Below are 27,108 nucleotides of genomic sequence, written 5' to 3'. Positions count from 1 at the left end.
CACCACTGTCTCTAAGTGACTTTTGTTGTAAGTTATTTGCTGTAAGAGTGTATTATTTTAACATTAACACTAGAGGATCTGGCATTTCTGTATAGAAGTCTCCTCTAGTACCCCTCGTTTTTATTGCACTGGTACATTGATATGGCCTCTTTAAAGAATGACTGTTTTATGTGTGTTTTAGAGCTTCTCTGCTGCCCTCTACAGGTCACTGTGCTTTACATACTGGATTAGTATGAATATAGTAGAGGGTATGCATTGAGGTCACTTTCCCGCCGGGACACGCCCCTCAGCCTGACTGAGTGGCAAAAGAGCTTTTTTTTATTTTTTTTATTTATTTGTTTGTTTGTTTTGATATATTATGTCAATGGCCAATGGTAATTATACAAAAATAAAATAAAATAAAAAATAAATAAAATAAAATGAAATAAAATTTAATTAATAATAAAAAAATTGCATTATGTTCACGGGCTGCAGGATGTAAGCACAGTCAGATTGTGACTGTAATTATTGAAGTTTATTGAAGAGGCAGCAGCATTAGAGCAAAACTGCCATAAATGTCACAAGAAAGGACAATATCCTTCTGGTGCAGACAAAAGAAAAAAGGAGAAAACCGAGGAAAAACAGCAAGATAAAGGTATGTGAAGAAAATGTAAATTGTGCGGTCTTCGGGGTCATTTTGACCCGCAAATGACTTTCGCTTAATTTTTAAAAAATGTTCTCTTTGTCGAAATGACATGAGACTTGGTACAGCTGTCAGCACTATCTAGATCTACAAATAAAAATTGGAGTGATATCTTGATTTTATATTAGTGTAAAAAAAAAAGTCACATTCAAGATCTTTGGGGTCTCTAGCGACCCCATGCAACAAAATTTAATTTTCTAACAAAGTAATAGTTTTTTTTTTAAACAAATATTATTTTCTTATTTATTAATGTTTTTACTATATTTGTTCCATTTTTGGAGGATTTATTATATTTTTTAAAATTTATATAAATTAATAAATACATATTTTTTTATTAGGTTTTTATACAAAAACAGCTTTTTGTGTACAATTCACTTTATAAAAGACCCACATTTTGAACTTTCATTCATGGGGATAACATGGATAATTTGACATGGTTTGGTGTAAGATTTTTGCCCATCATTTGGAAAATGCCGCTTTAAAAATAAAAAAAATATCATTTTTACCAGTAGATGGCTGCAGAGCTCCACTATTTACAATTTGCTATTTGACCAACTAAAAGATATCTTTTTACAAGTTTTTTCAGTTGGATTGATATCTACATATAATAAAATCACAATTATAACAATAAAAATTACTTTTTGTCAAAGTTTAATTTTTTTTTGTACTAAAAAAAACAGTTTTTATGATTTTATGATTAGAATCAAACCAACAAAATGTTGATTCAAAATACATCCATTCAAAATGTATCAGTTCATCCATTACTTTGACAAAAAGTAATTTTTATTTTTATATTTGTGATTTCATAATATGTAAATAAAATCCAAAAATCAAAAAATCAAAAAAAAAGGAAAAAAAAAAGAAAAAAAAAGACGTGGCCTAATGGTTAGGGAATCGGGCCTGCAATTGAATCGTTGCGGGTTTGAGTCCCTGATCCGGCAGGGATTGAAGGTGGGGGCAGTGAATAACCAGTGCTCTCTCCACCCTCAATACCATGACTGAGGTGAGACCCTTGAGCAAGGCCCCCAACTGCTCCCCGGGCGCCACAGTGATAGCAGTATGGCTGCCCTCTATTTACTATTTGACCAACAAAAAGATATCTTTTTAAATTTTTTTTCAGTTGGATTGATATCTACATATAATGAAATCACAATTATAACAATAAAAATTTACTTTTTGTCAAAGTTTAATATTTTTTAGACTGAAAAAAAAATCAGTTTTTCAATAGTTACATTATGATTAGAATCAAACCAACAAAATGTCGATTCAAAATTCATCCATTCAAAATTTATCAATTCATCCATTACTTTGACAAAAAGTAATTTTTATTTGTATAATTGTGATTTCATTTGTAGATAAAATCCAAAAATTCAAATCAAAATCAAAATCAAATCAAAAAAAAAAAAAAAAAAAAAAAAAAAAAAAAAAAAAAAAAGACGTGGCCTAATGGTTGGGGAATCGGGCTTGCAACCGAAACACTGCAGGTTCGAGTCCCTGATCCGGCAGGGATTGAAGGTGGGGGGAGTGAATAACCAGCGCTCTCTCCACCCTCACTACCACGACTGAGGTGAGACCCTTGAGCAAGCCACCGATCCCCCAACTGCTCCCCGGGCGCTGCAGCGATAGCAATATGGCTGCCCACTGCTCCGGGTGTTTGTTCACTACTCACTACTGTGTGTGTGCACTTGGATGGGCTAAATGCAGAACACAAATTCTCAGTATGGGTCACTATACTTGGCCACACGTCACATCCTTTCCTTTCCCACTGAAAAACTTGTAAAAAGATGTCTTTTAGTTAGTCAAATAGCACATAGTAAACAGTGGAGCTCTGCAGCCATCTACTGGTAAAAATGATAATTTTTATTTTTAAACCGGCATTTTTCAAATGATGAGTGAACAGAAAAATGAATTTTGTTTTAGAAAAAAACTATTATTTTGTTACATGTTTTACAACCCACAATGAAAACCGCACAAGGGTTAAAGAAGTTTGTGTTTGATTAAACAAGCCTAGGTATTATATAATGTTTTATAATGATTAACGTAAATATAATGTAACATAACTAATTTAAATGCAAGTTTTTGTCTTCTGTGTAATAAAGATAAACGTCTGTTTCATAAACTTGGTACTGATAACAGCTTAACATTATTTACATTAGTTTACCTTTGGGGTCTTTGCTATTGTATTCTTATATCATTATGTGTCAGTTATAACAGCTGTTTATAGAGTGAGAGTTGTTGTTTTCGGTGAACAGAAGGCTTGCTGTGTTTAATAATTTATGTTGTTAAAATAACATTCTGTTCCATCATCTATACTCTTATGAAACGTCCCTATAGGAGCACTGTTGAAAGGTGGGGGTGCCAGTGCTACAGCTAATGATGATAAGGCAGGTGAGTTTTCAACAATCCCAGATCAATATATTTGTATGGAGAACCCATGTTTTTGTTTTTTTTTTTTTTTGAGATCTTGTGAGAAAGAACACATGTGGTAGAAACAGCAACATATTGACAAACTCGTTTCCTTTAGCAACAGGAAAAACATGTTCCTTATTCAGCATTTCAGTATATTAGTGAGGACATTTTGGACCTCATTAGTATGGTCAAATGTGCATACACACTATTAAGTAACAATATTACATTTAAGAAGTTTATTTAGTTTATTTCCGTCTTTGGTAAAACCTTAATGCACTGTAAGACTAGCAAAATCAAACTAATATTAAAAAAAAAAAAAAAAAAAACCTAACTGTGCCTTACTGAAACACACAAGACAGTACTACAGAATGCTAAAATAAAAGTAATATTTACAGCAGACAAACCTTATAGTCATTAATTAACTGAGTAATGCTTAAAGTACACGTTATGTAAAACATTTCATGTAAAACAGTTTTCCTTTTAATTCTAATTAAATAAAGCATTTGATGACCAAAACATAGCAGGCCAAACATAAATAAGAGCAACAAACTACATTAGATCTTTATTGTTGAGAAATTCAGCATGTTTGTCCAAACAGCATTTCATTCATAATTTATCAAACTTACCTGATCATCATGGTCCCAACCCACTGGGGCTAATTCAGATTAATGTTATCACTGTATGTTTTATTTGACTATATTGCTGTATATTCAATTTCTGAAAAAATTAGAAGAGCTAAAATCATAAACTCCAGTGGTTGCGTATGACATGATCACACAGCAGTGAAGAAATGAGTAAACAGACTTACTTGAGTATGCAGTTGAAGCTTCATTTTCTTTCTAAAGATCTGCCTCATAGTTCCTCTCTCTTATTTTGATCTTGACAGATTGTTTAGTCGCTGTGAGACTCATTTACTGACGGTCTAATGGGAGGAGAAAAGGATAAACAGATGATTGAGCAAGTACAGTGTGTTTTGTGGTTTTGTTCAAATCACCAGAACATCCTGATTCTGACTTATAGAAGAATTAAAAGTGAGAGAAAGACAAAGTCTCACACTCACAAACTTGTCATGATATTGCCTTTTAAACTTTGCTTGTTTATAGACATGCTACAGTATCAGCATGTAGGTTTGGTTTCTAGTTTAAAGTCAGTTAAATTTTGAATTGAAATGGACAGTTTTTAAATGTTTCAAAAACATTTTTTCTTAAGGGAACATTCCATTTCACCATTCTTCAAACGTAATGGGAATTGTACTTCTGAAACAAGTAGTAACATTTAAACATCCAAGAATGACCGATAATGTTTTGAGAAACAGAAACTTATAAAAACCAGATAACTTTGAAAGATCTTACAGATAATGTAATGGTAAACATCTAAAAGTATTTGAACATCTCTTGGTTTTTTTTTCTGTTTAGGTTGTTTATGAGACTAAACAAACCCCAGCGTCTTGGTGTTGTCTGCCTTAACACAAACAAAACAAACATGTAAACACACACACAGTACTAGTAAATCCATTGATTCTCATCCTGTTTGTACTAAATATTTGTTTTTATTCAGAATATTCATTTGAATCAGTCTGACACATTTTTCTGTGACTAAACCTCATAATGCCATTGAATCCCTAAATTGTTAGTCAAACCTCATAACTCCACCCCGCCTCCATTTAGTATTAAAGGAGAAGTCCACTTCCAAAACAAAGATTCACATATAATGTACTCACCCCTTCAAGGGTTAACATCCAAGATGTTAATGTCTTTCTTTCTTCAGTCGTAAAAAAATAATGTTTTTTTTTTTGAGGAAAAAACTCCATTCTCCATATAATGGACGTCTATGGTGCCCAGAGTTTGAACTTCCAAAATACAGTTTAAATGCGGCTTCAAATGATCCCAAATGCAGTTGTAAACAATCCCAGCCGAGAAAGAAGGGTCTTATCTAGTGAAACGATTGGTTATTTTAATAAAAATAATACAATTTATATACTTTTTAATGCCAAACGTTCATTTTGTCTTACTCTGCCTGGACTGTTTTTGTTCCGGTTCATGACAGTTAGAGTATGTCGAAAAACTCCCATCTCATGTTCTCCCTCAATGCCTAAATCGTCCTATATCGCTGTTTTACCTTTTTTGTTAAGGGTGTTTGATCTTCTTTGCATGTTCACTTTGCAAAGACTGGGTCGGTTCTTCTGCAGTGATGTAGGATGATTTTGAAATCATTTTTGAAGTTGAGGGAGAAAATACGATGGGAGTTTTTCGACATACCCTAACTGTCTTGAGCCAGAATACACAGAGTTCAGGGAGAGAAAGGCAAGATGAGCGTTTGAGATTAGAAAAGTATTTAATTTGTATTTTTTTTAATGAAAAAAATAAAAACAAACAAAAAAAAAAAACGATTGTTTCGCTAGATAAGACCCTTATCTAGCAGTCCATTATATGGAGAAAAATCCTGAAATGTTTTCCTCAAAAACCATAATTTCTTCACGACTGAAGACAGAAAGACAAGAACATGTTGGATGACAAGGGGGTAAGTAAATTACTTGTGAATTGTTGTTCAGGAAGTGGACTTCTCCTTTAAGGCTGAGATGTTTGCTCTTCCCTGCTATATATTGCTTTGGCCTGCTTGTGGTTCAGGTCTGGCAAACAGGAGTGGAGCACCCAAGTGCCATCATTCCATGTAGTATATGGACCAGATCTAAAACAAAACAATGTTGCTATCTGAGATTATTTCTGTTCTTTCCACCAAAAGCATGAAAACATGACAAGCTGATAATTCAGAAAAGGGAAGTACGAAATGTCTGATAGCATGCACACACTTGTTAGACTGGAAATCTAACATAGCCACCATATGCCACCGTAACCACTTTAAAATGTGTGTGCCTTTAAAAAAAAAAAAAAAGATACTGGTTTCTATTATAACATCTTGAGCAAGGCTAAATGTTGTAATTGTTATTAAGACATACTGGCTTCATTCCTTAATGCCCTACTTAAGTGTAGGTGAAGTGAAACTATCATATTACTTTCTAGGAAAAGATTTAATTTTTAGCAAACAATCCGTAGAATTCAGAATTCACCAGTGCATTCATGGAAATGTGTTGAGTTTATATGATTAATGGCATCAGTAATGTTCTCCAAACAAGGATAGATCACACATGCATGTCTATCCCACTAATTTCACAACTAGTCAGCAAATTAAAAGGGGAACTATGACTTCTGGAAAGTAGCACAGATTGCAAAATCATAACTTTGCAGAAGTAATAATATTAGATTCAAGACTTTAGTTTAAGGCATTAAAGGCTGTCTCTCACATGAGATTGATCAGTAGCAAACCACAATCATTCAATCAATTCCAGATTGAGACAAATCTTAAAAGATCACATAGGATTTTTTTTTTTTTTCTTGTTTGAGAAGCCTCTGGATATACGTCACAATAGAGAAGAAAATTCTATCACATCTTCTGTTTACGCCATCTTTAACCTCTGATATATGCTTAACAGGACTTGTTTCTCTGTGTAAAGCTTGTTTGTGGGGATCTGAGTATCCTTATAAATAACCTGAGCTTGGGTAGGAAGACGCACTTTCTTATATATATTCAGAATATTCAGACCTTTAGACTGTAGCAAAGATTACCGTGTAGTTTAGTGATGAAATGATGGTTCTGAAGCCCTGAATCAACTAAAACAGTCAGTTGAAGAGCCCGAAACACCACAGGCTATAGTGACACCTACTACTCAAAATAGTGTAAATGCATTCTGAGAAATAAAGATACAAAAGCTGTCACTGGGGCGGTACACTTTTATACTTATGAGGTTCTAATATGCAGTGGTGGGAATAACGGTGTTATACATAAACGGCGTTACTAACGGCGTTATTTTTTCAGTAACGAGTAATCAAACGAATTACTGTTTCCTACGTTACAACGCCGTTACCATTGCTGCCAATAAAATACGGCGGTTACTATCATTTATTATAATATTATTACAATTTTATTTTTCAGTTCATCTCAATGGATGCGCAGCGTACCTGTATTTGACGAGCTGTAAACTCTAGTGTGAAGGCACACGACTAGCCGTCACTTTGTCTCACACACCCAAAGAAACATACAGAGCGACAGAGTCTTATACCGTGCAGAATTGACGCGCTACGTGTAAACGATTTTCTTTGTTGTATTTTCCTCTCAGAACAACGGAGCTCCTTTGGAATTCTTCAGCTTTTAAGAACTGCTGGTTTCTCCGGTAGTAGGAGATGTGCAAACAGCAATCTCATTGGCTGGCGCTCACCTATTATCGTCCCTGTTTTGATTACAGCAAATCAGTTCGAGCGAACGCAGACAACGTGATTAATATTCATGAACCCAGCAGCTCATTAAACCTCATAGAAACACTAAATTACAAACAATATCACCACCAGTCCTAAATTCAGTCAACATGACAAACATGCATTCATACATGGTTATTCTAATTACTAAAGTTCTAACGGCTAAAGTTGAATGCTGATTATAATTATAATATTATATCAAATATTTAATATTAGTCTGGTGAGTAAACTAAAAATGTAATTAATTTCATTAAAATTTCATTCATTTAACATATTTAATATTGGGGTCATCCAAGCTATTTAATATATATATATATATATATATATATATATATATATATATTTATATTTTTTTATTTATTTATTTTTTTTAAGCAACACAATAGTTACTTTGGCTGGTAATTAGATACTTTTATAATGATGTAACTCAGTTACTAACTCAGTTACTATTTGTGAGAAGTAACTAGTAACTATAACTAATTACTTTTTTAAAGGTATGTGCCCAACACTGCTAATATGTACACTTTAAGTACTGATATGTACCGTTAAGTTACCAAAATGGACTCTTTAAGTACAAGCATGTACCTTTTGAAAAGGTTCCACCCCAGTGACAGTTTTTGCACCTTTATTTCTGAGTGTGCCCAAACATGTATGAAAACTCAGCCCAAACATGTATAATAACAACTTTTACAAACCAAAGAGTAATATATTAAATGTTATCTACAAAAAAATTAAATACCATTAAATATGAATGTTTCTGTAATAGCTGTTGTAATTTTTTGTTTTGTGTGTTTTTAGGAAGGCCAGATAGAAGCATTTCAAGTAGCATTTTTTCTGTTGTTTTTGTCCAAGAGTACGAGTAAATTCATTAGATTAATTAAAAATGAACATACATTATAAAACTGACCCAAGATCAGTTAAAAACCATTAGACATTCATTTATGGGTTCACCACGTCAACAACATCTAGCGGCAAACCAAATGTTTTAAATGTTTTTTTTAAACCAAGGTTCAAAACAGTATGGTGTAACAAAGCTTTCACTTACTGGGTTATTTAAAGGTTGTTTACTTGTATCTTGATGCCTAGCCTTGCTTTCTGAAACCTGTTGCTGAGTATTAATGAGTAGTACACACACACACACATCCTACTCCCCTTGCATTTGCACAAAAGTGAATCCAGGCACCTCAAAAAGAGAGTCAGGCATTGATTGTAGCCAACTTTCTGTAAAGCATAACTAAAATGCCTCACATAATTCATTACAGTAGCTTGTGAATGATTTTACTTTGTTGTGACTACTGAAGATAAGGGACGACAGAAGCGGCTGATTACATCTTCTCCTCCTTCTTCATTTCTTACATTTCAATCAAATCATCTCCTTTGGTATGTTTCTACCATCAAGCTCATCTTCTCTTTCAGTTAAAAAAAAAGTGTCACAGGAATTTCATTTTGGGAGCAAATTGTTTTTCAAGTTTCTCGTAGTGACTTAAAAAGATTTTAAATAGTGAAAAAAAAAAGAAAGAAAGAAAATAAAAAACTTAACACACACAGGTTTATTATCAGCATGAACACAGAAGATAGTGACAAAAATACAAACATAAGATGCCAAATGAATTGTTGCTCCCTGCCAAGAAAATAAAATAAAAACAGTGAGATGACTTACTTTAATGTAATTCATTTTTTGCCTTTGTCACAATCCAAACAGATTAGCTTCAAAGAGACCTGTCTCTTTCTTTCTCATCTTCTCTGTGTTAAAGTGAAGTGTTTACTCCTGACAGAAGTTTGAAAGACTGCGCAGCTGATGAGGAAACACAGAGTTTTGTTGAGATGGGAGGAGCAGAATCCACCTTATGACAGCTAATGAAATATATGGAAATGTCAAGTCATTGCCAGTTACACAGAAGTATAAATTCTTGTTTGTAAAACACCAGTTTATTGGAAGGGGATAGTGTGTCATCTTTCTCGAACAACAATGAAACTCGCTGCTTAACCACCATAGTACGATGCATCAAAGTGTTTAAAACAATAAAGCACATTTGATAAGCAAGAATAACCACTTAATGGGTTAATTGTTTAAAAAGAAATGTTGTGGTATTGATTTTAACTTTACAGCATTTTTCAGAAGTGTCTAAAACTTTTCACAGTATACTGTAGATTTGCAGGTGGATCTTGCCACAGCTTTTATAGAGTCACACATTTAAACACTGTCATTTGCTGAACTCTCACACATTCCTGCTGTTGCTATATCTTAAAACATTGTATAGTTTATCATCACTTTTAAGAATGCAGATCTTCCAGTGTCATCCTCTGACGTGAGAAAGTGAAAAGAGACCTGAATCAAAAGTCAAACAGTCTTCATAAATTTGACGTTCATCCAACAAATACCTGGCATGCAAAAAAAAAAAAAAAAAAAAAAAAAACAGCATTTTGTATTGTATTTCTTATATCATTGTTGTATTATGTTTCTGTATTATATGTACATAACACTGAGGTTTGTTCTGATGGTGATCAGACTGGTTCTCAAATACAAAGATACGTGTCATTTAGTTTGCATGTCAGGTGATGTTTGATGTTTTACATTCACTAAGGCGTGGAGTTACTGTTGTGACACTCTGCACCAGGATGCTGGAGATATAAACATTATTAGCCTCATTAGCAGGCCAATCTTATGAAAAAAATAAATGAATAAATAAATAAATTTTTTTGCAAAATTAGCTCATTATTGCTTTTTGCATGTATGGCGACAGTTTGGGAATGAAATGTCCAGTGAGTAGTGCTTAAAGGCTAATGCTCTACTGACAGGGGCGCACTGGCCATCAGGACGTTCTGGAGAAGTCCAGAATGTCCGTACATCCGACGGCCGTCGGCCTGGCTGATTCATCATCAAAGAAACAGTGTCAGATTAAGTGATGTTGATGGCCGAAAAAAAGGGGGCGCTAATGCGATCTATTTTTGCTAAAAAGAAACCGAAACTGACGCGAAGGAGAGTGGGCTCGTGATGGAAAGTGAAAGATGTGAAGATAAAGGCTTTTGGGAGAAGCTAAAAGGAAAAAAAGCTCCCAGTTACTTTAGGTTACCGTTGTCCGCCTCTCTCACGATAGAGCATGTAGTCTAGTCACTACAGTAAAATTCCAGGACAACCCTATAGTCCGAATATTTGCTAATTGGGCAGTCATGGCCTAATGGTTAGAGAGTCGGGCTTATAACCCAAAGGTCACTGGTTTGATTCCCGCACCAGCAGGAATTGAAGGTGGGGATTATGAATAAACAGTGTTCTTTCCACCTTCAGTACCATGACTGAAGTGCATATTTTGATAGCACTGAACCCATAATTGCTCCCCGGGCGCTGGAGCAATGGCTGCGTGTGTGTTTGTGATGGGTTAAATGCAGAGCACCAATTTCGACTATGGGTCACCATAGTTGACAGTACGTCTTCACTTTCACTTTTCACTAATTATTACTCCGCATTGTCTGACATGAAAATTCCATTCATTCATAAAGAGACAGCAGCGATTCTACAACGTGTTACATTTGAGAGCTATTGAGTTAGAAAATAGAGTAAATAGCCTATAAGGTGATTAGTCTGATTAACATGACACACACACGTCTGGTCAGCTATCGTTGTAGGGACTCTCCACAGGCGTAATGGTTTTTATACCGTACAAACCATATTTTCTGTCGCCACACCAACTCTACACATAAACCTACCCATCACAGGAAACCTTCTGCATTTTTACTTATTTCCAAAAAACTCATTCTGTATGATTTATAAGCTTTTGTACCAATGGGGACCTCAATTTAGGTCCCAACCAGTAAACCAAACCCACACATGCATGCACACACACACAGACACACACATGTCTGGTTTATTATCTTTGTGGGGACTCTCCATAGGCGCAATGGTTTGTATACTGTCCACACTGTATTTTCTATCCCCTTACCCTAACCCTACCACTAAACCTAACCCTTACAGAAAACTTTCTGCATTATTACTTTCTCCAAAAATCTCATTCTGTATGATTTATAAGCTTTTGTACCCATGGGGACCACAAGCCGGTCCCCACAATGTCCAAAATTTCAGGTTTTACTATCCTTGTGGGGACATTTGGTCACACACACACAATACAGACAAAATCATAAAGTAAATAAAAATCATTTCTCAATGATTCTACAGCATTTTGGTGTAGGAATTTTCGAATGGGCATTTAGTTTTTTCTTGATGTCACCATTATTGACATTCATTTGCTGCTTCTTGATGTGTGTTTGAGAAATATAGTTAAATATAGTAAAAAAACACAAAAAAACAAACAAAAAAAAAACCTTACTAATACCTGACAATTGCTAACCTTACTAATACCTTAAACCTTACCAATACCTGACAATTGGTAGGGCAAAATTTAAATGTTTTAGTGGAACAGCACACTCATGAACAGTGGTTAGGCTTCAGATGAGATTTCATGATACTTGTATTACCATTTTGTCTTGGCAATCACTGTCCTCACTGTTGTAAAGTAGAAACAGCACATTATAAAGTCACCACAGCTTAATGTCTTTGCTTTTTATGCATCAGTCCAATAGACTGTGTAATCTGATACCAAAAATATTGAATTTTCTGATTCATATCATTTGGATGGTCATTGGGAAATATATTTTTTAATAATTCTATGAATTGAGTCAGTGGTCCTTAGTTCAACCTACAGCCTTAGTGTTGACTGACCAATGTTAAATGTTATGTTTAATGGACTATTAACTGTGGAAATCTTGGTGGAGCTGGATGAGGAAGTAATTATCATAATCAAAGCAATCCAGCATTCCCCAGCATTCCCCTGAGATTCTGAATGTCTTGATTTTCTTCTGTGTCAAGTCGCTTCCTCTTCTACTGATCCTTGTCAGTCTCAATTCTCTCAAGTCTCATTTGTTGATGTGCCCATTACTTCCTACCACCTCAGGATGTTCCATGCCGGCAAAAATGACCATACTTGAATTGTATGCCTGACTTGTGTGGCCCCATTAAGCCTGTTCATTCACACCCATCTGCACTTTCCAGTCCTCCTGTCCTGCCTCTTCTCAGCCCCAGGCTCATGTTGATCTGCCTTGATCTGAATCTGCACCAGTCCAGCCCAGCCCAGGGGGGTCAACCCTATATATAGCTTTTCCTACGACCTCGGTGCACATCACTTATCCTAGGTCTGTCGACCAGTCAGTTTCACCTTGGGTCTTCACCCCCTCTGCTTCACCTGGGACTGTTATCCACTTGGTTCCACCGGGCTTCCTTGTCCCTCTGGCTCCACTTTGGTCAGTTGTCACTCTGTTTGCACCACAAACTTCCGGTCCTTCATCTGCGCCTCCTCCTTCCACACCTTCAGCTCTGTCAGGTTTCTCTCTCCCTCCAGCTACACCTTGATCCTCAGTTGTCTGTCTTTGCCGCAGTCCTTCAGCACCTTGATTCCACCTCAGCCGATCATTACTGCAGCTCCGCAGTTTCTTGATGCAGTATGGGCTGAACATAAGCAGTTATGTGTGTATCCTGTGCAGAATGCACAAAAGCTAAAACTAGTGGGAAACACATACGCATGTTTGTATTATAGTATACATGTGTCTGTACTGTTGAATATTTACTATATATTCTTTAAAATTAAATCATCATATCTTGATTATGACCTTCCTGCACAGATTGCTGGGACTTTCCACATGAGTCCACATGAAAGATCAAGCAGAATCAGAAAAATCAGGATCAAGAGAAGAAAGATGTCGACTATCTAAGAGAGGGAGTCTGATTTCACCACTATAGTGCTAATGCAAGTTTGAACATTCAAAAAAAAGGGGCACCGTCTTATTGGGCTTGTTTTTGGGTCTAGGCATTTTTCTTTATATAGTTTTATATAGGTTAGGCTACAGTATCACTTACATTGTGCTCATACTATATCTTTGTAGCTTTAATATAAATCATTGTCATTTGATCTGACATTTTAAAGTTTGGCTTAGGTGTCCAAATATTTTTGGGTCACAATAAATCTCAGAGAGCTAGTTCATGTTTTTATCCAGTAGAAGGCGCCACACAACAGAGAGACAAAGGCTTATTGAAACCACCCAGAAAGTGATTGTTATATTAGTGGAGGTACAACACTAAATAACTGTTTTCTGTTTTCAGCATTACCATCACTATATGTATATATACTGCATTGCTTAAGATCAATTTGATTTGCTAATGACTTAATTCAAGTAGTATATTTTCTAAAAAATAAGGCCTGATATCTTAAAAAAAAGTTGCATCTCAATTGAATTTACCTTGGTTTAGAAATATTTTAGACATTTACGTAAAAAAAAAAAAAAAAAAAAAAACAAGGGCTTGTGACACACAAGGGCTAAGAGCATATGTGGGAGTTACTATGAAGAATATTTCATAAAAAGTGAAAGTGATTTTGCCAAGTAGGATTGTTTCCTGGATAAACATTCTTGCTGGTCCTGGATCAACATCCTTATCAACCAATCAGATTTCAGGGTATGGTTTCAGGCTAATGTTAGGGTTAGACTTGGGTTAGAGGTAAGGCATTAATGAAATAATTAGTACATTTTATCTTACTTTTCTAGTCTTATTTTTATTCTGACAGACTGTGCAAGCAATCTGAATATACACTGAGTGTGATATTTTCAATCAGTGAATCAGGAGAATTGTTAATAGACCAGATGAGTGAGTGAGCTGGTATGACGTGTACACACTATCATGCCATTGGTTTTGTTTACTGTCAATGCAAGCACATGACAAAGACACAGAAATTCCATGTACATCCTCATTCATGCAGAACTTTAGGAGAACATTTTTTTTTTTAAAGAGATCAAAAACAAAAGTCCCAAGCATACAGTTTTTATGTATTGTTGTTGGACTATGTAGTATTGTTGTATTGTGTTTTTGTATTATGTAGACTGATGTCAATGCTTTTGATGTCTATTCATACCATACTGCTACTTAAATGAATAGATCCTGTTTGTTATTCAGTTTTTTTCAAGTATGACATGACATCTTTTCATTTACTATTAAGGAGTGGTGCTTGATGTGGCAACACTCAGAACCAGGAAGTTTGTCATGTACATTGCCACAAATGAGAAGACCCTCATGTGCTCATGATGCTCTAGAGCCAATATGTCCTTAAACCCATTTTGGCCCTCAATGAGCCCCGGTACACTGCCTCAAAAACACACTTCTTGCTTTGGCTTTCTTGTTTCTACAGTTTTAAAGACATGGACATTGAAATTCTTGCAAGCTTAGTTTGTTTTGAGCATTGCAGGGAAATACTTCAGTTTCTGCTGCCCTCAAGAGGCTGCAAGTGATAGTTCTTCATCATATATGCCCAATAGATAGGCTACCTCTATTAGGCTTAAATAGAGTATATCTGCATACAATGAAACACTTATGACCAGGTAAGTAGTTTATATGCTGCTGTTGTTTTAACTTAACAGGAGGCTATTTAGGCAATGTTACATTAGGCAAATGTGATGCTATTCAAACTAAACCTACCTCTGAAAAGCCAAGCCAGTAGTGATTCATATCTCTTTTAGAAGAAGACAAATACAACCCCAGGCATTTATTCAATAAAGTGGCTAAAATAATTACAAATAAAGCATCAACTGGTGTTGACATAGCAGTATGACTTTATGAAATACTTTACTTCCTTCAAGAAGTTCCTTCAACTTAAATAGTATGCTTCAAGAAACACCAGCATAATGTATTTGATTTCCAGATAAAACACATAATAAAGGTAAGATGGGGCACAGTGTCTCTTCCATGTCAATACATAATATATGGTTTAAATTTATTGGTAGTAGATGTTCTTAAAGGAAAAGGTCTTCACCCATCTTACCCTACTGGTAAAACATTGATTTTACTGTAAAAATGGGAAATCAAACTACTATCAACTAAATCTGACTACACATGAAATACAAACATGAAACGCAAAAGATAAGCCAAAATGCTAACTGCTCACAACTAAACCAAAGTAATAGTAAAAGATATTTGTTAGTCTCATATTTACTTCAGTATATTCAAAATGCCTGAGAAACATTTTGACTTTTTTGACATGTACTCTGACTCTTGATCTTCTACTCTATCTACACCATTATTAATATCAAACATGTTTCTGATCTCTGTTGTTTCCAATCATTTCTCGTATGTGTCATATGTGGACTTTATTTAATCAGTAGAAAATGGCAAAAGCTTAGTTTTATTTCTTCATTGGTTAAACTATATATATAAAAAAATATTGTTCTAAGTTCACAGAATAATAATTAAATTTGATAAATAATAATAAAAAATAAGCTGGTCTTTTCTTTACATCATAACTTAACAGTCTCTGTGTCACAAGTTAGTAGATAGTACTTATACTTACGTGAATATGCGATTAAAGCTTCCCTCCTAAACTCTTCTGGAAAAATGTTGTATTCTGGATGGAACAAAGAGAGCGAGAACTGATAACATCTGAATTCAGTCTGGATTTTCCACAAGTTGCTGTTCAGATTTGCTTGATATTAACAACACCAACAGATTAATACTTTCTACTGAAGAGAGTAGATAGGTAGAGATATTGAGGTTTTTGGTTTTTCATATCTGAGCTCAGTCCAGAAATATCTGCCTCATAGTTCTTCTCTCTCGTCTTCATACTGACAAACCTAAAAAGAGCTGTTAAGAGACTGTAACATTCCCTGGCAACCTGATGGGTGGAGAGACTTGAACTTGTCACCTGTCAGACCTGATAAGCAAGTAAATGTTTAATAAGTTGGCAGATTATGTGTTTAGTAAGAAACAGATCAGTGGTTCCTGTTCCCAGAATCTCTAAGAATTAACAAAATAATAATAGGACACACAAAGACATATTGACTCTCTGTACATATGGTTACTTAAACACTGACGTTTCCTGAATTATGTCTGACACATTCCTGCTCTCATACTGTGACTTTAGTATGACTTTAGTATGACTTGAGAATGACATGAATGCAGTTTCCAGTGTCCAAGGCTTTACAGTATGTATTAGACCTAAATGTATTAAATAATAATTTATGAAACCCATGTGAAGTCCTTCACTAGGCTACTAAGGTGTTACTTTGTGACTCCTCAGACACTACTAGGATTTGTGACCATTTAAAGTAGAAAAGTTGACCTGAATTCGCATTTGATTAAAAATATCCAAACAACTTTGACAGATTCTGTTTTATTTACACAATTTATTCAGTCTTGAACATAATAAGCTTATTTACATACAATGAAACACAATGGCCCTCATTTCCAAAGTATAATCTTTAGCATGCTGAAGTACATTTAAATTGTACTTAACAGTTCTTAAAGCATGTTCAAGTGTTTTCTAATACAGAGTTGTTAAGGCAGTAACATATTGACAGGATTATCTTACAACTTCAGCAAAAATGTTCCTGTACCTCAATATCTCACAGTAAAACTGCAGCGCATAAGGCAAATATATAACAGTACAAAAGCTGTAAACATTCAGGTAAAAAAAGTTACTTTTTAACTTACAAAGTCAAAAGGCAGGGCAAAGTTATTTAAATAGCACACATTAACTTGTTGTTAACTTTTCTTTTAAGGCAGAAACTGAGCTCATGGTTACAGGTGATTGTCTTATCAGTTGAAATGTTGCTAACAACAGCAAAACATCTAACATCTTAAAAGGAATAAATTAGTAAATAATGAAATAAAGATCGATATTCACAAAATGTCTTATGACCAGGTAAGTAGTTTATATGGAGCATGAATAGTGATTTGTTTCACTACAGTTACAGTTGTTTTCACTTCGTGCTTGCAAACTTTTATCTGTTCAAGATAATTTTTAGTAGCTTCAAGCTACTTTGAGACCTTCCACTGTCCTTCTCTCCTTTCATGAGTTCACCCTCATATCTAATCTGGTTGAGTAAACAGTAAGCATATTTTGGTGTGCTGTCCTGGGGGAGGGCTCCGAGCCCGGAATGTGGCCCGAACCCAGAGAACTCCCCCCATCCCAAGTATAGGATAGATTAAGAGTGTCGCGATTTTAGCTCAAAGGGAAATTTATATAAATAATTACAATTAATTATGATTAATTACAATTATTTATATCAGCTGCCAGTAGTAACTGTAGCAGAATTAATTTTCCATCAACTAATCTGTTCGCCCAGCGAACATTCAGTAAAATTGTAAAATCAACTCTAAGAAATGATATTTTCTTGGCCACAGAAAATAACTTTCTTAAAGTACCACTGCATTAGAGCATGTAGCTCGAATCGGAATCGTAAAGGGACATTAATTTGCAAGGCAGAATCAGAATCAAAACTCATGTAATTTGTGCACAATAGTTTATTAACGAAGGACTAACACATAACTAATCTAAACAAACAAACATGAAGTCACTCATACATGGGGGAATGGTCAGTGAGAAGCAGTTAGAGAGAGAAACAAGGAAATGAAGCTATGAAAGAGTCAGTTAACCACCTGCTGTGAAACCATCAGTGTTATCTACAGCTTATACTAAACCTCTGTATGTTTAGTTAAGTGTACGATACTTGCATTGCCTTGGTCGTTGAACAAGTGTCCAAATGCAGTCTCTGGTGAAAGATGGTTTGGAGCAGTGGTGGGTTTTGGAATTGCAATCACGTTTCTCTGGGTCTGAAGAGTGATGAATTCCAAAGATGTCCTGACTCGTTGGTGACTGGGAGTTTCTTCCCATGTGAAAGTGAAGAAGAACCAAGAGCTGAGAGGGACCCAGCTGAAGTCCTGTGATCTTTGAGGAATGGAAAGACAAGGCCGCAAGGCCTGGTGCATGCTTAGGGAAGTCCTGAAGAGTTCTAGCTCATCTTCTTAGGTTCTCCAAGAACCACTGACTGGCTGAGGCGAGTCATGAAGATGAATTCCAGGGTTGAGTGGAACTGTCTGGCTCTTTGTGGTCGAGAGCCACAGCTCTGAATGTTGGGCCTGTCGGGCCCGCCGGGCACGCCCTGTGCCGGCTCCGGCTCCCCGTGGGTTCCTCCACACGGGCAGCAATCGGAAGATGTTGCAGACGAAGGAGAAAGTGAAGAAGAAGAAGAACTAGGGAGGCGGTCAACCGTTTGCCTTTAAGCTCTCTGGAGGCTGCGCCTCCAGGAGGTCCGCGAACCAATGGTAACTTTCGCCTTTGAAGGGAAAGTTTACGACTCTTTGTCTGTGAGCATGGTATTTTGCATATGTAATTCGATTGGGTGTTGATGCAAAAACTACTAAGGTTTCTTAAAACACTAACATGTTGCAAAGGTATCAACATCTAATTTACACCATCTTTTAGATCATTAAAATACGAACTCAAAGAGTCCAAGCATGACATAGGTGGGTTACACTAATACATGCATCAAACAGTAGAAAGACAAATACAAATACAACAGACAAAATTAAAATACAATGCAGTAATACTGTACACAATGACCTGGGCTATGTGTGATAGGAAGGTCAAAGAAAGGTTTGTCTGTGAATGAGTAGGAAAGAGCCCATTTCTATAGGCGTTGTGTCTTTCCTATAGAGAAATGTAGTGTGGGAGATTCTCTCTACATACTTGCAGGTTGTAAAGTTTATCTGATCTGGCCAAGGTATTCTGGTGTCCATGGTAACCAGGGGCCTAGTGAGCCATTGGAGACGTCCCGGCAGACAGTGTTGTGGATTGGGCAAGGGGGTCTGTGATTATTTGTTAATTTAATGAATCATTGATTTAGCGAATCAAATGAACCATTGTGTGTCTGATTGGCCCAAACGCTACAAGAGTGAAGAGTTGAGGTGGAGGGGGGATGCCGAAAAACAGTCGAATGACGGAGGTAAGTCGGCTGTGTGCTTATATATGACTTGTGCTAGTTTGGATGATTAGCTAGTCGAGGGCTGGGGGGTCCTGGGGGAGGGCTCCGAGCCCGGAATATGGCCCGAAACCAAGAAAACTCCCCCAAAAGAAGCTTAAAGGCTTGGGACAGCAGCCAGACTTGTTAGTTGCCCCCCAAAATATGCATGCTGAGTAGAAATTTGAGGGGGGGCCAGAGCGACTTGGAGAGCCCTTGCACTGTCTGACGGGAGCTGCGGCTCAAGGTGTCAGACTGGCGAGCCCTACATGTCACTAAAGGAGGAGCATGATGGCAGATATCAAATGAGGGACTCTCGCTGCTTCTGAAGGGAGCTGAGGCTCTGCTGCACCGGAAGGGGCGAGTCCCTCTTGCAGCCGGAGACGAGGAACGGTTTGATGTGTCAGACGAGGGCTCCCGCTGCAACCGAAGGGAGCCTGCAGCTCTGCTGCACCGGGAGGGAGGGCCCCATCCGCTGCCGAGTACGCAGCGTAACTCAATTGGCAGACGGAGGGCCCACACTGCGACCGAAGGGAGCTGTGACTCTGCTGCACCAGAAGGGGAAGCCCCATCCGACACTAGATAGGCAAGAATATTTAAGTTGATAGATGGAGGGACTCTCGTTGCTTCTCGTTGCTTTTTTTTGAGCTGCTGTAGTTGCTGCTCCGATGCGAAATGAGTGGCTGGAATTTTTTTGTTTTTGTTTTTGTTTTTTCAGTGGGTAAGCCCGTTTGAGCAATAATCAGTTTTAGATGTCTTTAAATCAGAAATATGTTGCATGTTGGTTAGAGTTATTGATGCAAAGAGGGTCAAGAAAGGATTTAGATTGAGCGTTCCTGAGTTGGAAGCAGGAAAAGGAAGCCTGATATTTTAAATTGAAAAGAAGGGTAAGAAGGAAGATAAGGAAGGGCCATAACCTTTTGCGGAGGCAGCCTCACGCGTGGATTAGCTCCTGACCATCGATAGGGAAAAGGAGCAGCAGGAGGGTACGAGTAAGGTGGCAGATCTTGAGTGGCTAGCGAAGGCAGCCTCACACTAGCGTCTGCTACCAGAGGTAAAAGGGAAGGGGTGGGAAGGTTTGGCAGGGTGGAAAGTCGTGTCAGCGTGCAGTGTGAGGAGCAGCTGAGTCTGGGGTGTAGCCCAGGCTTGCTAATGGCTTGATAATGGCTTGCTACGACTTGATGATCGAGGAGAGCTGAAACTTTATCTGGAAGAAAACAACGTTATTTTGAATGAAGTCGAGAGCTGTGAGGAAGGGGAGCATGGGGCGCAATTGTCGGCGAAGGCAGTATCACTCTTAAATCAGCATCTGGGTTAGTGTCTGCTATGGGAGCTGGAGGCCACTGAAAGAAAAAGAGTTATTAGTAACAGGAAAAAAAGCCTGAGATGTGTGGGCCTGAGTTGCAAGTGGAGACAGCCTCAAGCTTTCTTCAACTGCTGTAGGTCACGGCAAGGGAGTGGGGTTTGAGACATCCAGAAGAGCCTGTGGAGCCAGTGAAGCCAGCCTCATGTTGCTGTATGCTGTTGGAGCCGGAGGCTGCTGAAAAAAAAAAAAAAGGATTAAAAGTAATGGGAAGCAACTTCAGGCTTGTTTCAGCTGCTGGGAGTGGTTTGTGACATTCTGCAGTAAATGCTAAAATGCTTGAGTGGCCTGCAGTGTTGCCAGCCCAGCAAATTTGTTGCTAGGTTTAACAACTTCTCAGACCATCCTAGAAACTTTTTTTTTTTTTTAATTATGGTTATTAGTATTATTATAATACTTATTTATTTATTTTATTTTATTTTTACTTATTTTATATTTTTTTTTATATATGTTATACATTTATATTAATAATTGACAACATTAATATATGATTGCACCTATGATTGTTAATTTAGGTGCACTGTTGAACTTATTTTTTCTCGAAAACCAGACTTTTTCAATCGTATCTGTCTGTGTACAATGTGTAATTTAAAGCCCAGCTAAATGCTAGTGAAAATTAATCCAGAACATTTGAGTAATTTCGTTTCGCAACTTCACCTACAAACACACACAAAAATCATTTGCAACATGGCCTGCATCACGCTAGCGACTGTTGCGAGAGCTGGAAGCCTCACTGCATGGGGCGCTGCGGCTGAAAGACCCGCGGTGAAAAGTTGAGCCGAAGCGGGAAGCGAGTGAGGTTTTGCTGCGGTGAGAACTGGGACGCGATCCGGGTTCAATGATGCCTGCCGCTGCGATCCAACGCTCGAGGAGAGCCGGGTCTTGTGGGATGAGGAGAGTTTGGGGCTTTGCGCGATCTGTTGGCCGTCTCGGTGGCTGGAGTGGATTTAGGAGTGAGGTTGGCTGATCTGCAAGGTGAAAAAATATCCCGTACGGGTCCGCTTTGTTTGTCCTCTGCGAGAATGATTCGTCAAGAATAAACAGCGCATACTGTCCACTTTCCGTGCGGAGGATATATTGGCATGGTCGAATGATACGAGGATGCCGGGGAAGAAACTGAAAGTCTCGCCGGTGGAGCTAATCGAGCGGACCTTGACGGCAGTTGCGACAGGGGATCTCGTGTAACGTTACTGGTCTTGTCGTTGTGCTGAAACGGAAGTCTGTAATATAATGGCGAAAGGAGCAAAACCGAATGCCGAAAAACAGTCGAATTACGGAGGTAAGTCGGCTGTGTGCTTATATATGACTTGTGCTAGTTTGGATGATTAGCTAGATGAGTTGCACCTGTGCCAAATTAGTTGATTATCTGATCATGCTCCTCCCGAACTTTGTTTTTAAACATTTATTTACAGATGACACGCATTAAAGGGGTCATCAGATGCCCATTTTCCACAAGTTGATATGATTCTTTAGGGTCTTAATGAAAAGTCTATAACATGCTTTGGTTAAGATTCCTTAATGGTAGTGTAAAATAACACCCTTTTTACCTTGCAAAAATCATCCTTTTCGGGTCGAGGTTGCTTTAAATGTTAATGAGCTCCCCCCTCTTCTCTCTGTGGAGTGACAAGCCAGTTTACTTTAGCCACAATTAGCCATGTTTAGCAGCTAAACTCGCTAACTAGCTTGTTATTAGGAAAGGTGATTGCAAAGATTCATAAAAACCTTTATACTTACATCTGCTGTAAGTGAAGCTGGATCAAGAATTATTCGCTTGAACATAGACACATTTATGTAGATCGGGAGGTGCATTCTCTTCACAAACAAACGTAATCCACTGCATCTTCAGTGGCTCATATGTCCTGAGTAAATGAAGACCACTGTGTTTATTATTACATCCATCAACACAACACCTCAATCTGAGATATTCTTGTCTAATTTACATCCCTGCTTCTGCATCGAAACAATGGAGGTTGGACTGTTACAGCTGATGTAAGGCGTTTCTGATGTAAGAAGCTCATGTCAATCAACTATCGTTGGAGCAGCCTCTGTCGGTGTGAAGGCACACCATCTGAGAATGGCTCGATTTGAAAAAGTGGATATTATTTTTACAGTTTAATTAAAAAGCAATGCATGGATTTTTATCATTATAGGGTAGATGTGTACATACACTGCCAACACACATTAATGTTCAAACAACATGTAAAAGTGAACTTCGCATCCGATGACCCCTTTAAAAAAGGATGGAAGTGTTTGCCGTTTTCTGCAAAAACAGCTGTACAAAATAATTATAGTAGAGCTCCTGATATTTTTTTGGAATTTACTTGAATTCCAAAACCATTAACGACCTTGTCACATGCCACTATAGATTGCTAGGTAGCCTTATAATGTGCACATAAGGAAGATACAGAAACACAAACGTTTTCTGTTCTTCAAACGACTGTTATGCTTACTTGTCTTTTTATTTATTTTTCTATCCCAAGCTGCTACAGCAATAACAAAAGCACCAACTTCATCCTCTGACTCCATGTTAAATGCAAAAGCTCATGCAGTTGCTATAGGAAAGTACAGATTTTAATTTATCAACTGATTCATCATGATTATTAGTCTTTACTTTTTTGTATTACTTTTTTTTTATTATGTACTAGAGCTCACAACCTCACGAGTGGCCAAAACCATGGCATTTCCAGCTGCCTTGAGGCTGATTGAGCACTTTTCTGCCCAAAAAACTAATATCAAAATAATAACCACTATCAATAACATCACAGGTAATATAATGTAAACCAAAAGCAAAGGCAGCGATAACTCTGTTTCCTCCTGTCCCTAGCTCAGTTTCTTTTTTATTTCACGAGTTCACCCTTACATCTAATCTGGTTGAGTAAACAGTAAGCATATTTTCGCATGCTGTCCTGGAGGAGGGCTCCGAGCCCAGAATATGGCCCGAACCCAGAGAACTCCCCCCATCCCAAGTATAGGATGAGGATAGATTAAGAGTGAGGAGTTGGGGTGGAGGTGGGATGCCGAAAAACAGTCGAATGACGGAGGTAAGTCGGCTGTGTGCTTATGTATGACTTGTGCTAGTTTGGATGATTAGCTAGTCGAGGGCTGGGGGGTCCTGGGGGAGGGCTCCGAGCCCGGAATATGGCCTGAACCCAGAGAACTCCCCCAAAAGAAGCTTAAAGGTTTGGGACAGCAGCCAGACTTGTTAGTTGCCCCCCAAAATATGCATGCTGAGTAGAAATTTGAGGGGGGGCCAGAGCGACTTGGAGAGCTCTTGCACTGTCTGACGGGAGCTGCGGCTCGAGGTGTCAGACTGGCGAGCCCTACATGTCACTAAAGGAGGAGCATGATGGCAGATATCAAATGAGGTACTCTTGCTGCTTCCGAGACGAGGAACGGTTTGATGTGTCAGACGGGGGCTCCCGCTGCAACCGAAGGGAGCCTGCAGCTCTGCTGCACCGGGAGGGAGGGCCCCATCCGCTGCCGAGTACGCAGCGTAACTCAATTGGCAGACGGAGGGACCACAACGCGACCGAAGGGAGCTGTGGCTCTGCTGCACGGGAAGGGGAAGCCCTGTCCGACACTAGATATTCAAGAATATTTAAGTCGATAGATGGAGGGACTCTCGTTGCTTCTCGTTGCTTTTTTTTGAGCTGCTGTAGTTGCTGCTCCGATGCGAAATGAGTGGCTGGAATTTTTCTTTTTTTTTTTTTTTTTTTTTTTTTTTTTCAGTGGGTAAGCCCGTTTGAGCAATAATCAGTTTTAGATGTCTTCAAATCAGAAATATGTTGCATGTTGGTTAGAGTTATTGATGCAAAAAGGGTCAAGAAAGGATTTAGATTGAGCGTTCCTGAGTTGGAAGCAGGAAAAGGGAGCCTGATATTTTAAATTGAAAAGAAGGGTAAGAAGGAAGATAAGGAAGGGCCATAACCTTTTGCGGAGGCAGCCTCACGCGTGGATTAGCTCCTGGCCATCGATAGGGAAAAGGAGCAGCAGGAGGGTACGAGTAAGGTGGCAGATCTTGAGTGGCTAGCGAAGGCAGCCTCACACTAGCGTCTGCTACCAGAGGTAAAAGGGAAGGGGTGGGAAGGATAGGAGGGTGGAAAGTCGTGTCAGCGTGCAGTGTGAGGAGCAGCTGAGTCTGGGGTGTAGCCCAGGCTTGCTAATGGCTTGCTAATGGCTTGCTACGACTTGACGATCGAGGAGAGCTGAAACTTTATCTGGAAGAAAACAACGTTATTTTGAATGAAGTCGAGAGCTGTGAGGAAGGGGAGCATGGGGCGCAATTGTCGGCGAAGGCAGTATCACTCTTAAATCAGCATCTGGGTTAGTGTCTGCTATGGGAGCTGGAGGCCACTGAAAGAAAAAGAGTTATTAGTAACAGGAAAAAAAGCCTGAGATGTGTGGGCCTGAGTTGCAAGTGGAGACAGCCTCAAGCTTTCTTCAACTGCTGTAGGTCACGGCAAGGGAGTGGGGTTTGAGACATCCAGAAGAGCCTGTGGAGCCAGTGAAGCCAGCCTCATGTTGCTGTATGCTGTTGGAGCCGGAGGCTGCTGAAAAAAAAAAAAAAAGGATTAAAAGTAATGGGAAGCAACTTCAGGCTTGTTTCAGCTGCTGGGAGTGGTTTGTGACATTCTGCAGTAAATGCTAAAATGCTTGAGTGGCCTGCAGTGTTGCCAACCCAGCAAATTTGTTGCTAGATTTAACAACTTCTCAGACCATCCTAGAAACTTTTTTTTTTTTTTAATTATGGTTATTAGTATTATTATAATATTTATTTATTTTATTTTATTTTTACTTATTTTAAAAAAAATGTATATGTTATACATTTATATTAATAATTGACAACATTAATATATGATTGCACCTATGATTGTTAATTTAGGTGCACTGTTGAACTTATTTTTTCTCGAAAACCAGACTTTTTCAATCGTATCTGTCTGTGTACAATGTGTAATTTAAAGCCCAGCTAAATGCTAGTGAAAATTAATCCAGAACATTTGAGTAATTTCGTTTCGCAACTTCACCTACAAACACACACAAAAATCATTTGCAACATGGCCTGCATCACGCTAGCGACTGTTGCGAGAGCTGGAAGCCTCACTGCATGGGGCGCTGCGGCTGAAAGACCCGCGGTGAAAAGTTGAGCCGACGTGGGAAGCGAGTGAGGTTTTGCTGCGGTGAGAACTGGAACGCTATCCGGGTTCAATGATGCCTGCCGCTGCGATCCAACGCTCGAGGAGAGCCGGGTCTTGTGGGATGAGGAGAGTTCGGGGCTTTGCGTGATCTGTTGGCCGTCTCGGTGGCTGGAGTGAATTTAGGAGTGAGGTTGGCTGATCTGCAAGGTGAAAAAATATCCCGTACGGGTCCGCTTTGTTTGTCCTCTGCGAGAATGATTCGTCAAGATTAAACAGCGCATACTGTCCACTTTCCGTGCGGAGGATATATTGGCATGGTCGAATGATACGAGGATGCCGGGGAAGAAACTGAAAGTCTCGCCGGTGGAAGTCTGTAATATAATGGCGAAAGGAGCAAAACCGAATGCCGAAAAACAGTCGAATTACGGAGGTAAGTCGGCTGTGTGCTTATATATGACTTGTGCTAGTTTGGATGATTAGCTAGATGAGTTGCACCTGTGCCAAATTAGTTGATTATCTGATCATGCTCCTCCCGAACTTTGTTTTTAAACATTTATTTACAGATGACACGCATTAAAGGGGTCATCAGATGCCCATTTTCCACAAGTTGATATGATTCTTTAGGGTCTTAATGAAAAGTCTATAACATGCTTTGGTTAAGATTCCTTAATGGTAGTGTAAAATAACACCCTTTTTACCTTGCAAAAATCATCCTTTTCGGGTCGAGGTTGCTTTAAATGTTAATGAGCTCCCCCCTCTTCTCTCTGTGGAGTGACAAGCCAGTTTACTTTAGCCACAATTAGCCATGTTTAGCAGCTAAACTCGCTAACTAGCTTGTTATTAGGAAAGGCGATTGCAAAGATTCATAAAAACCTTTATACTTACATCTGCTGTAAGTGAAGCTGGATCAAGAATTATTCGCGTGAACATAGACACATTTATGTAGATCGGGAGGTGCATTCTCTTCACAAACAAACGTAATCCACTGCATCTTCAGTGGCTCATATGTCCTGAGTAAATAAAGACCACTGTGTTTATTATTACATCCATCAACACAACACCTCAATCTGAGATATTCTTGTCTAATTTACATCCCTGCTTCTGCATCGAAACAATGGAGGTCGGACTGTTACAGCTGATGTAAGGTGGGTCTGATGTAAGACGCTCATGTCAATCAACTATCGTTGGAGCAGCCTCTGTCGGTGTGACGGCACACCATCTGAGAATGGCTCGATTTGAAAAAGAGGATATTATTATTACAGTTTAATTAAAAAGCAATGCATGGATTTTTATCATTATAGTGTAGATACACTGCCAACACACATTAATGTTCAAACAACATGTAAAAGTGAACTTTGCATCCGATGACCCCTTTAAAGA

At 38.2% G+C, this 27,108-nt stretch overlaps 1 long non-coding RNA gene across 1 annotated transcript in view; it reads right to left on the bottom strand.

Annotated features, from left to right (window-relative positions):
* Window positions 1–9,783, bottom strand: part of LOC127158611 (uncharacterized) — a 40,593-nt gene extending 30,810 nt beyond the window's left edge. Inside the window, exons 1-2 of the long non-coding RNA XR_007826204.1 lie at window positions 9,062–9,783; window positions 3,900–4,013 (exon numbers count right to left, since the gene is read on the bottom strand). This is a non-coding gene — a long non-coding RNA (uncharacterized LOC127158611). The remainder of the gene's footprint in view (window positions 1–3,899; window positions 4,014–9,061) is intronic.
* Between the last annotated feature and the right edge of the window lie 17,325 nt (window positions 9,784–27,108).

This window comes from Labeo rohita, unplaced genomic scaffold (genome assembly GCF_022985175.1).
Source record: "Labeo rohita strain BAU-BD-2019 unplaced genomic scaffold, IGBB_LRoh.1.0 scaffold_160, whole genome shotgun sequence".
Taxonomy (NCBI): domain Eukaryota; kingdom Metazoa; phylum Chordata; class Actinopteri; order Cypriniformes; family Cyprinidae; genus Labeo; species Labeo rohita.
Note: the sequence above shows the minus strand (reverse complement) of the source record. Positions and strands in the feature narration are given on the sequence as shown.